Source organism: Taeniopygia guttata, chromosome 4, assembly GCF_048771995.1.
Source record: "Taeniopygia guttata chromosome 4, bTaeGut7.mat, whole genome shotgun sequence".
Taxonomy (NCBI): domain Eukaryota; kingdom Metazoa; phylum Chordata; class Aves; order Passeriformes; family Estrildidae; genus Taeniopygia; species Taeniopygia guttata.
The window spans coordinates 64868947-64881833 of NC_133028.1; the positions used below are offsets into that span (position 1 = coordinate 64868947).

Sequence of the window (12887 nt, forward strand, 5' to 3'; positions counted from 1 at the left end):
GAGGACTCATAAGACTTCAGATAACAGATGCAAGAGATTTTTGGGGGGTCAAAAAACATCACTGAAACACCCAGAACAAGACAAATTATTCCAAATCCTTTGAAGTCTCAGCCCCCTGCTCTTTCTGACACTCAGTGACAAATAGTATGTGGTCCTGTAATTAAAATTATTACAGAGACAAAGCAAACAAGCCTCAGAGCAGATTAGAAACATCTAATCATGACAGAAAAATTGCACCACAGAAGTATGCTAAACAAAACACTCATTATGAATACCTTAAAAAACAATGAGAAATGCAAGATTGCAAAGATCAACAATAAAAATTAAATGTAAAAAACCCCTCAAAACAAATGTCTTCTAAATTAATGACAATATTTATAGAACAGATCTAAGCTCAGACCTAATATTTAGCTTTATTTAAAATTTGGCTCCCAAGAGAATTAAAAAAACAGCTGGTATTGTTGATCTAATAGCGCCATGTCGTCCCAAGCAGACGGTGTAAGGACTGTGTGAGGTTCAATGTCAACAAGCCATAGACTCTGAAAGATTGAGTTTACTATTTTATTTTATGTTAAAATGTTGTGCTGCAATGAGAGTGGAATTACATTAAATTCTAGAGCAAATATACAGTTTGAACCCTAATTCATTTAGTCAGTTTAAAGAAAAGGGAGAAATAAATATCAGCCCACTCAGTGCAGCAGGCTGAACTACAGAGCTCAACATCCACAGAGAGCATCTGATGGCTGGGGAACCTTGTCCTTTGGAGTTCACTTCGGTTTCCAGGAGGGATCTGCAAATTGAAAGCAACACAAGAATCCTGATTCAGTTCTTCATTAGTCACCTACAGAGATGAAGCAGTTTATTGTTTAATTTTTTGAAACCTGACAAAAATCAGGCTCTCTAGGTGTTTGTTTGTGGATTATAACGTCTAACGTGTGGCAATGGAAATATCACTTGGGATCCTTTCTCTTCTAAATAAACATAATTCAAAGCATCAACAAAAAACAAACTCAGGAAGGCATTTTGACCTGCTGCTGTTAGCCAAAATGATGATTATCTCCAGGGTGACAGTGTGTTCTATGACAGAGGCTGCTCAGCTACAGCTTTCCACTATCTTTGCTATACATTCATTCAGTGGTCCTGAGAAAATATCTGGGGCTTGTTCAGCATGAAAAGATCTGGGTGAGAGCAATCTGGTCTAGATGAAGATGTCCCTGCTCATTCCAGTGAGGCTGGACTAGATGACCTCCAGTGGTTCCTCCCAACCCAAACCATTCTGTGGTCAGTGAGAACAAATGAGGACTTTGCAATCGCCTGAGGCAGCTTCATAAACTGCCAGTATATACCTATATTTCTAAATTTACACACGTGCATGTATTAATTGATGCTGCTGACAAACTAAAGCCTATTTGTTGCTGCCCAGGCTGATTCCATACTGCAGGTACAGAATTATACAAACCACTCACACGTCCAGGGCTTGTGGAGTACATAGGAAGGCAGGAGAGCAGCCAGCTCCCGCAGCCAGCCCAGCACACATGTGAAGAACACCCAAGGGACTCTTTGATTTGCACATTACCCAGGCAACAAATATTGGATTAGGGTGACAAACGGGATGAGTGGGTCTGAGCTGTCCCCCCTGCTTCTCATGTTAAGAGAACAAAGCAAAGAATAGGGAGGGCAGCCTCTGCAATGCCCCAGATGCCTCCAGCCTGGAAGGATGTTTCTTCCCTCCAGCTTTTCCAGCCTGGCCCTTTTCCATCTGATGTGGAACAAATGTCAGAATAATCCTGACATGGAAATCTCTTAACCGTGCTTTAAAATCTGTCTGCGCATGGGGGGGGAAAGACTCAAATATCTGTTACATGCATCAATATGGGTGTTCCCTAATTGACAGAAATCTGTGGATCAATGCTCTTCCCTGCCAGGAGTGCCTGCCCAGGTACATGCCCAACCTTTGCTACTGATGGGACACTCTGCCTACTATCAAAATCTACCTAACATGCCTCTTTTTCCTCTTTATATTTATTCATGCTGAGAGCCCATAATCTTCCCCTAAGAAGAATTTTTGTAAGAAATAACAGAAAAGTGCTTCCTAAGCCCATTTTATAGGGAAACTTACTTTTTTGGTTCCAATCATTGCATATCTTTATCCCCTCTGGAATGATTTCTCGGTGATATATGGTGCTAGATGCTCTTTACCATCAGTTTCTTGGCATGGAATTGCACTCGCTTTAGTTCCTGACACATCCGGTTGAACAATAACATTTTTGGAAAAATTTGAGCCCTGACACACAGGAGCTGTACATAAATTTCCTTTAAAGTTCCTAACGGCATCTTTTGCATTCAGGAGACCATTTAATATCAACAGACTTTTTTTTTTTTTTCTCTTCTGCCTTCTCCTTTTTTAGACTGGGTCAGCAAGAGGAGCAGAAACCATGGAAAATCTCTGGGTTACATTTCCTATAAAACCCTTGAAAACTAAAAATTAACATTTTTTTTGTTATCTGGATAGGGAAATGGCCTCTAAAATAGTTTAGAAACCTGGGTTTAGCCTTCCTCCTTAAGCTTAAATGTCATGTATTTAGTGCTATTTCAGGAACAGTTGCGGATTCATATAACCTTGGGAATGACCTAAAATTTCACCCAAAGTCATTTTTTCAGGTCTGATAATAATTTCAGTGTACCTTGATCTAGAACCTGCCATATTTGCTGAAATAGGACAGAGAAATTAATTAGGGTAACCCTAATTCAGCCCAAGCACTTGACCTTACAGCACAGAGCAAGCCTCTGAGCCAGATCCAGCTCCCACCTGGAAGATGTTCCCACATGGCATTTTGTTCTTTGGACAGCTGGCACCATGCCTGTCCCCTGCACACTGAATATTTTTAATATCAAAGGTCTCCTCCTACTTGTGAGATGTTGAACCATGCAAGAGCCTACATTTGCTACGCACACTTCTAATGCATAATTTCAAAAGCATAAGCTAGCATGTTGCCCGTGAGCTGTAATTAAATCAGTAATTCCTTGCGGAGTTCTCATTAACTAGTAACAGTAGGAACAGTTGTAGCCTGAGGTAGTCCTTCCTGCCTGCAGCTTTATTTTGTTTTTCTGCACATCTGCTTCCTATTGTGCCTTTTAGTACTAACACCTTGAGCATGAATGGTTCCCCTAGGCTTTCTGGCTGGCCACCTTGCGATTGTTTTTCTCTTTTAAAAAATAATAGTGAAAAAAAAATCCCCTGACCTAAATGATTCAGTTCTCCACAGAGCATTACTCTCTTCACTGAATCGCTTTGATAGGTCATATTTACATAGCTAATCTTTAATGATGGACTTCAGTGTTTCACTTGTGGGTATTGCTGCGCATCATACAAGAAATTAACGTGAGATTTTCCTTTTTTTTAATGTATAAATTTTAAATTTTCTTGTTTAAGATCCTCAGTGTGTGCAAAGGCAGGAAGGCCCAGCCATATAAGCTGATTTTCAGAGATCCAGGCTCCGTTCTCTGCCCCAGCACAGATTTTACAGGGAGGCAGAATGGCAGAATTTGCCTTTTTCATATGTTTAGGTGCGTATTCCCTGGAAAGGGCTAACCTGAATTCTGGCACTGGTGACTCAGCAAAGAGAAGATGGAGAGTTTGGTACTTCCCAGGGCAAGCACAGGATCCAGCCCTCAGAGCTGGCCAAAAAGTAGCTGATGAGCAAGGACATGCCTGAGCAGCTTCCAACACTGGTGACCGGACTGGACTGAACTGCAGGGAGGTGTTCAATGTATTAAATCAATTTCTATCAGAGATTCCCAACCTACTTGACCATCCAAACTCTTCAGCAGTGGATAAGATGGTTCTGAATGCAGGTGGGTACATCTCAAGGCAAAACCCTCAGCAACTGCCCAGCATGAAGATCCTCTGGCTGTCCAAGCTCATATCAGATGTCCAGATGTTTTTGTTAACACCAAGAAAACGGCTGCTGAGCTTTCTTCACCTTACTATTGAGCACTTTTTCATTATAAGACAGGTTTGTACCCAGAAAAGAGAGTAAGACTTAATAGGGCCTCAAAGCACACTCACTAGAGAGACCAGAGTCATGAACAGCAGTTGTTACCCTAAGAAATGTTCACATTTTAACTGAGAATTTAATGGAAAAATACAGTGCTGGGAAAAAATAAGGCAACTTTGTATGTCCTATCAATTTTGCAGACATTTCTGATTTCCTTGTAAAGAAAAAAAAAAAAATTAAAATTATCTCAGGCCACTCCTCACATTTTTAACTTTGGCAGAGTCTGCATTACAGAGACAACTTTCAGAATCTGCATATAGCATTTCATATCAACAACCAAAGCCAAAAATGCTTTGGACTGTTCAGAAACCATTTCTATTTTACAGATATGGTTTTCACACTTACTACTTAATTGCATTATAAAAGGATTCCTCTTCTGTCAGGGCTGATTGAAAAGCAGGCAGCGCCCAGATGTTCTGCTCTCTGCCAGAATGTGATGCTTATGTGAGTGAAGCAGAGAAGCACTTCACTTCCAGACAGGCACAAATTGCATCTGTCTTGTCTTTGTTTTTATGAGGCCTACTATATCAAACAGGATATGTCGGAGGCCTCAGTTCAAGTACACAACTCACTTTATGCAAATGTTTATGAGCATGACTGAATAGGAATGGCTTTGCTATATTAGGAGCTAGGAAAAGGGAATAGTTCGAAAAGTATATGTCCAAAATAATGAAGATTTAACTACAGATGGCTCAGCAAAACTCTTGAAAGGCAAACAAAAGTCCAGATAGAAGCAACGTTGTTTATCGATAAAGTTCATGAACTCATTTGTCCCTTAAAGGGAGGCATAAGGAAAAAAGAAAAGGGTCAAAATATATTTAAAAGGGGTAGAAAGTCTTTTACTTTAAGACCACAGTTGTCAGATTATGTGAAGTTTAATAAACTATCCTCACAGAAAAATATTTTTCATAAAAGGATGGAGTCTTTCTGACAAAGTATCTCCCATAGTAGCTTGTTTCTTTTTCTGTAATAAATTCCTGGTAAATTTAAGCAGGCAAGATTTACAGAGAGTGTGTCTGCCCAATACCAAGCCTTTCAAAATGATGCCAAACTTGCAAGGCTTTCAAGGTTCCATTTCCCCTTTGTTTGCCACTTCCTGCACCACTGTCCTCTTCCATCTCCATGAGGTGCCAGAACTTGGTGCATTCCATGCCAGCAATGGCTATGAGGAGATGGATAAAGCACAGACCCATGAAAGCAGCTCTCAGCTCTTTTATAACTTTTTTTTTTTTGTGAAATGTTACTTGGTCAAGAAAGAACTTTTCCTTGGCTAAACAGAGAAGGAAGACAGGCTATACGACAGAATTAACAATACACCTCACTTTTTAAAAGAATATCTTCTGCTGATCCTGCCCTCAGTCAAAGTAACAGAAAAAGTGCCAAGATTATGAAACCTTTGTTAAGAACACCTTGAGTCTGGCTGGTTTCCATTTGCAAAACACAGTAATAGAAACCTTGCAAAAAAGAAAGAGTCAACAAGCTGAAAATTAGAGCTGGAATTTGCCAGGCAGTGAGTTCTGGTCCCAATGGTTTGTGAGCACTGACTCAATAGTTCTTCCTTTACTTTCTAGTCCATTCCCAATTGCTTACTGCTTTCTCCTATTTTTTTAGTTTTGAAAACTAAACATCACCCATAATCTCTACCAATATAGCCCTCAACACTTTCTACCTAACATACCATTCCTCAAATTCTCCATGCTTTTGCAAGTTCTCCAAAGTCCTTTATCTGACCAACTATTTCAGATTCTTACAAAATATCTTCCAAGAGATATTTGGCCTCTTAGATGCTGCCAAGTCTCGATTATCTGAAGCTATTTTATTTAGTTTGATTCCCAATGCACTTTTTGAAAGCTTTTAGTTACAGAAACTTCAGAGTTTTTCCCGTTATGTTTGGTATTCGAGCCCCCAGGCCTGCAAGTAAAACAATACATGAAGACATTTTCAGATTTTTCCAGACTTAAATTCTTGTACAGTTTCCTTCAGTTTAGAGCAAAAAATTATTTTAAATAGTTTTCTTCATTAATTTCTTGTATCAACAGTCTGGCTACTCTGTGTTTCCCAGCAGCCTAATTTGCTTCATCACTTAAACTTGGTGAGTTACTCATATAATTCTCTGTGAAATTAAGTAAAATAAACTTACTCTGTAAATATGGCCCATAATGTGTACCTTGTTCTTCAGGAATCTCATAAACATTAATTATTCTGCATTGACCATACCACACTGGAGAAATAACAACATTGTTTCACGATTTTTTTTTCCCAAGGCTTTCTGATTTTTTTTGGTATCCAAAAAAATCATGTGACAGCTCTGAAGTCCTTCAAAGTCTCTCAAGAAGACACATCAAAAGAACTGTAAAAAGTGAGGCTTCAGAAAACATCTCATTCAATGTCTTTTCATTTCACTCCTTATTCTTCAACTGGCCATGACATCCTTAAAGGATAAAAACTGAATAACAACCCCTTTTTCTTCCTCAGACTCTTTTCCAAAAACAGCGTTGTAGTGTAAGCAATTTGGGGATGTTGCACATGCTTTCCTTAAACTTTCTGCCAGAAAAGAAATTTAGAAGTTATAAATAGCACATGTGTATATGGAAAGGATTTTACCCTATAGGCTTAATGTTATGTACAATTTGAGTTGTTTTCTGTATTTTGTGTGTGGTAGAAAGCAAGTTCCACACAGTGTATGGTTGATATTCTCAGTTCTGATAATGTATGAGGAAACAGCACTAAATAATTTTTATTTGCTGAAATATCAAAAGGGACATAACATAACGTGACATAACATCAGGGAAGAAAAGCTGCGACTCTCAGCGAGCTGAAAGGTACCATTTTCATGGAAAGATGGCAGAGATGAGAAGCTCTTTGCCTCCCTCACACTGCTTTCATTTCCCTCAGCTGCCTGACAAGGCGCTTTTGTTCAGCTGGATGTGGACGGGGAAAACTTGCAGGCTTGCAGGCTTTCAGTAGGGATCAAGCAGCAGTGAGTGCTCAGCAGCACACACGACTGGATGCTGACCTCAATCAAACTGCTTCTTCACAGGCAGCCCCCAGAATCTGGCAAGCCCTGCTTCCAGGCGCTAATTAAAAAGGAGCCGAGCCAAATGTGTTTGCACAAGTGTCACGGTCACACTTCTGTCTTCGCGCGCGTTATGTGATCAGCATCGGAGCGGCTCATTAGACAGGCCTCTCGAAATGCTCCAGGAACCAACCCAGTTCTGGCAATTTGGGTGACAGCTTCTTCAGCTGCGTGAGCAATTAGGGGATGCACAAATGAGTAGGCGGCTGATTAATTTTCTCCATGCCTGTGAAGGCAACGTTAAGCAGGCACATAATGGATGCTGAAGGAAAGCGACACTCTCTGTTTATGTCTTTCTGTCAGGATGACAGATAACACTTCACAACTGCCATGACAGGTCTTGTCTTGAAAATCAGTCCTTAATTACGTTCCTGATGCTACAAACAACCTCAGATTGAGGCAGAGGCAATCTGCTGTACAAGAAGAGATCTTCAAAGAAGTGTTGCTCCAACACCTACCCTGTGAAGACTTTGCAGGGGCTAAGGCCCAGCAGGAAGGGTCCTGGCTATGCTAGATATGCTCACCAACAAGAGAAAATGCCTCTGCATCTAGTTTAGTAATAGAAGAGTAGAGTAGAAGAAGTCTTCAGGTTGTAAGAAAGATTTCTTAGGTCCTCCTGTCTGCCCCCGGTAATTTCACCTAACAGACACAGTGTGAAATAAATGCCTAAATGATAAAGGGCATTATGAAATATCACATTGTTCTAATTTTCAGAAGTATTATGACTGAACTTGAATTTTAGTCACAGATATCATGAATTTCACTTACATTTCTTTACTAGTTTACATGTTGGGCAATTTCATTTTAAAAAAAGGTATTTCTGTGAATTACAAAAATCAAACTTCCATCTTTGTAAAGAGCTGACATCATGCTGTGTAAGGAGGCTTGAAAGAAGTTCATTTCTTGCCACTGAAAGATGAGGAAAGGTGGATTGGTCACTGGTTGTCCAGTCCCATCTAACACCTCTTACATTAAAGCATATTGCAAATAAAAACTGTCTTTGATAACAAGATTTAAAAGCTGGAGGCCAATGTGTTGTAATTTAATCTGTGAGAGATCAAGTCCCAGTTACACGCTATTTAGAGGAAGCTTGATACACAACCCAAAACTGGAAGAAATACTCATTTATGTTAGGATAAAAAAAAAAAAAAGAGAGAGAGAAAACTACACGAAAAATGCCTATTTTTGCTACACTAACAGTGCAGACAGTTTCCTGATGGTCCTTTCAGAAGGGAAAATTCAATTTCTACAGCTCATCAATTCTAATTAAGAAATAATTAGGATATTGGCCACCAGACAGCTTCAGAAAGAACACACACACACACACCATCCATCCATCCATCCATCCATCCATCCATCCATCCATCCATCCATCCATCCATCCATCCATCCATCCATCCATCCTTCCTTGCCTTTAGAACTGCTAATTATTACATCATTGGAGATGGACAACTCTAACATTTGGAAATAATGGGAGAGCGTATAAAGATATGAACGATGAAAAGGCAAAACAGGTCAAGGTTTTGAATTCCTTGCAGTGAATTTTGTGATTTTGTGGATCTCCTGGGCAAAAAAAAAAAAAAATATTGTGATCTTTACCTGAACCCCATACTTTTGAATAGCCAGATTTTTGAAAAGCTTTCCAGTAAGAGTTTCTGTTATCTCAAAATAACCTCAGAATGCACCATGGAGAACAGCTTAATAAAAACTTTTAGGTAGAATCTGTGAAGTTACCCTGAAGAATAGACATCCACAAGGAGTTTGTACAAACTGGATAAAACAACTGCCAGTAAAACTGAAAGCAAATGAGATCACTCTGCCTTCTGTATATGGCACTTATTTTATAGAACCCTTATTTTGGATGTTCCTTAGAGACTCAAAATACATTTTATAGGCTCCTGCTCTCCATCCTTCTTTTGTGAAGTCCTGCACCACAAAACCATATGAACAGACTTCAAAAAAACACACAGAGCTGATGAGAACGAGCCTCCTTTCCAAGAAGTACTTAGTAATTAGGAGCACCACTGCATGGACCATTGGAACAATGGCTGAGATTGCAAAGGACAATCATGGAAAAACCCAAACTGTGTGGATGAGAACCAGGTCAGGATGTAACACATTCCTAGCACTGAAAGCAATGGCTTGTTGGATCTGAAACCTGTAATAAACCCAGCGCCAACTGTTGCAGCAGACTCCAATCTGGAACAATACATTTATCTTAAATAAATACCTTGTGTGGGAGGGGGCAATTCATGTGCTTTGGTTATTTTTCCAAGGCAGCTGTTGTTAGACAGAGGCTCTCAGTGCCCTGAGAAGTATCCTGGTGCAAAAATATTTTGTAGGTGAGGAGGTCAAAAGTGGGGTGCCCTTTAACAGAGGAGGGCTCAGTTTATCAAGTGACCCTGCAATTTGTCATAGTGACATCACTACCCCACTACATCTGTTTTAAACCCTGAAGTACTGTATATAACACATCTACATGCAGTGATTTCTCCCCCAGAATTTTGTACTGTATGTGCATGTTTATAAACTTAAAGACAGATTCACAAGGAGGACTCTGCTCTTTTCCTGTTTCATTCTCCAGAATCACTTACATCAAGCACACAACAGGCAATAGCAATGTTTGTGTATATATCCAGCTGGAACATCAAGAAATTAAGTAAATTGATTGTTATTTCACAGTATTCTTAGATTGCCTGAGGTCATGCATGTTTCTCCTGGTTTGTATTAGAGCATCTGTGTCCACAAGCATAACTGGAACTGAGATTCTCTGTTTGGCTCTTTGTTTCAGGCCTCCAGGACTGAGAAGCCAATTTTCTCCATAAAATATCTCAGATCATCACAGAATAACAGGATGCTCTGGGCTGAAAGGGACATTAAAGATCACCTAGCTCCAACCCCCTGCCATGGGCATGGACACCTTCTGTTGGACCAAGTTGCTCAGAGCTCCATCCAGTTTGGCCTTAAACACTTCCAGGGATGTGTAGCTGTGGATTGATAATGACAGCTTACCCCAGGAAATTCCAAGAGAGGGTACTTTGAAAGGAAAACGGGTGCTCCTCTTTCAGCTCTTGGTCATTTTGCTGACTTGCTGAATGTTCTTTTCCTTTACAAAGCAATTCGACAATAATGATAAGAAATTACCAGATGCCACCGAGATACATAAAACCCACTAACCTAAAGAAACATTGGAAGACATTATTTTCATTTCATCTAATTATAGGGTGAAGTTTAAAATCTGATCTGCACAGAGAAAAGTTGTCACTGCCCAGATGATCACAGAAAAGTGAGAATGCTTGCTTCAGAAATCTGAACCAAGCAGAGCTCTATGAGAGGACATTTTGGCCTTTAAATAAATGTAATTTGTGGATTGATGATAACTAGGCACAGTACTGACATGAGCTCCCAGACACTGCTAGACAATAGGAAAGTGCAGGAAATCCATAAGTCGGATCTTTCTCCTTGGGGGATACTTTGTCTGACCTGGAAACCACACACTCACCCCTGTCCAAAAAGGAAAATATTAGTCACTGGTAGGTGGGCTCTCAACCCTACCTTCCAGGAGCCTGATGACAGGCTGTCAAGGATGGTCCTTGTCTAGAGGGACTTGGCTTCAAAACAAAATGTTACAGCAAGAACATTACCATTTGATCTCCCTCATACTTTCTGTCTAAAAGCAAGACCACATACTCAGGCAGGATGCAGAATTGGCATCAGTGGAAGCAACATTCCCCCCTTTAACCATTAGTTTTTGACTGCGAGTTTGATGATCTTGAAGATCTATATCTCATCACATTCTCATTAACATTGAACCTGAGAGATCAGGAAATAATAACTGGCCACAAAATTACTGTGAATTCCTAAGTGCTATGTATTTGTAGCGTCTACTTTGTCTCTTCCAAGTTTCCTGTTAATGGAGAAGAAAAATCCATCAATACATTAACTGGTTTAGCACAGTCCCCAGATTTTTTTCACTTTGACTGTGTTTGGGTAACATCATTTGGAGTTAATAAAAATAGTTATTCTATGAATTTCTGGTTATCTCTGTATGGTGGGTACATAACACTGGCCTCAAAAACTTCCAGTATCACTGCTTCAGCTTCTCTGTATGAGGGAAGCACTCAAACTATTTTTAAGTGGTTTTTTTTTTCATTACACAGGGCTTCTCTGCTCCTCTCCTATATTTCCCAGCTATTCCCTCTGCTTATACACATTCTCCACCCCACAGCAGAGTAGTCCCAACTCTGCATAGCCAAGCAAACAAGCAATTGGGGTCAGAGTAATGAGCAAGAGAACAGAAAAGTTCCAGCACAAAGAAGCCCTGACAAGCAGTGCTGTCTCCTGCAACACCCCTCATTCTGTGGTCACTCACCCATGACCCAATGCCAACTGTGTGGCATCCAAAAGCACAGGATGTTAATAAAGTTAATTACTAGTCCATGTCCTGGTGCAAGTGGCTCCTTATCCAAAATTCTCTCATCGAGCAGGGTTAAGACAACTACTGAGACTTACACACCTTAAAATGGCAACTTGGGTTTCTCCTCTGAGATGTTCGTGGATTTTATAGCAGTTTGCAGCCACCGCTTCTCCTTTACTGGAACTTTCCTGTTTCTCACTGCTGGCTTTCACACTTTCTCCTGTGCTTTGGCCCATGAGCTCTTTTAAAGGGACTGAATAACGTTTCCCACATGACAAATTGGCAGCACTGGATCATTATTATTCTTTAGGTTAAACAAACAGTTTGGGTAGGGAACAGGTCTAGGTTAACTGAGGTAACAAGAGGAAGGAGCAGAGCTGCTGCTGAGCCCAGACACTTGGTGGGTGGCATTTGCTTGATTCACTATTGCTGCTCCGAATTGCACGGAATTGGCAACCCAAGTGTTTTGCAATCAGGAATCAGGACCAAATTTCTGTGCAGTTTTGGCACTGAGGCCACAAGTTAGAGTTTGGGTTGGTTTTTTTTGTTTTGGTTTGTTGTTTTTTTTTTTTTTTTAATTACTTTCCTTCTTAGAGAGGAGATTTAGCAATTTATTGTTGCTTTGTACTTTTTTTTCTTAAGCAGATCTGCTTTTCCCAAATGTTTGGCTTTGCAAATCAGGGCTTGGAATGAAACACGAAGTGCAGAAGACCTGTGATGCCACCAAATGTCTCAATCTGCTCTGAAGGGGACTTTCCCCTTGCAGCTTGGATAGATCTCCACGGAAAGATGAGGCATTGGCTTGTTTTCAGGACTGCTCTAATCTCACCATCTGCTTATTTGGGGGATTCTCACAGGATTTATCCCAGTTATTGCTTTGCACGGGGACAAGCTAATAAAAGGTACAGCTTTCATATTAAGCAAATCTTGGTGTGTGGTATGAGACAGGCTGCAGTGTCTGGACCAGAAGGCAAAATTTCACCTTAGTCAGGCTTTTCTAAGAGACAGGTAAGTCCCTTGGTAACTGCAAGGAGGAATGGTTGAATTTCATTGTTTGTACAGAAGCCCATACCCACGCTTTCAAAGTAAACCAACCTAGATCCCCATAGGGTCTCTCAGACTGTTTACTTTTAAACTCCTGGAAAATTTGGGGTGGTAGTTTAATTGACTTCTTACCTTACTCTCCTGGCAGCTCCTTCAGTACCTTTGCTCACTATAGTGCTGTAAAAAATGAAAACAGGAAAGAAAAGGGGAAAAAAAAAAGAAAAATTAAATCCCATAAAGATAACACAATAAATGTTGCATCAGCAGTTTTCTGAAAGGATTTTGTTGTTAT

The 12887-nt window shown here is 40.1% G+C and overlaps 1 long non-coding RNA gene across 1 annotated transcript; it reads right to left on the minus strand.

Moving 5' to 3' along the window:
* Positions 1-547: 547 nt before the first annotated feature.
* On the minus strand, positions 548-11123 carry LOC115495073 (uncharacterized). The gene is made up of 2 exons (XR_005980252.2): positions 10147-11123; positions 548-790 (listed from the first exon to the last, which is right to left on the minus strand). It is a non-coding gene; the product is annotated as an uncharacterized lncRNA (long non-coding RNA).
* Between the last annotated feature and the right edge of the window lie 1764 nt (positions 11124-12887).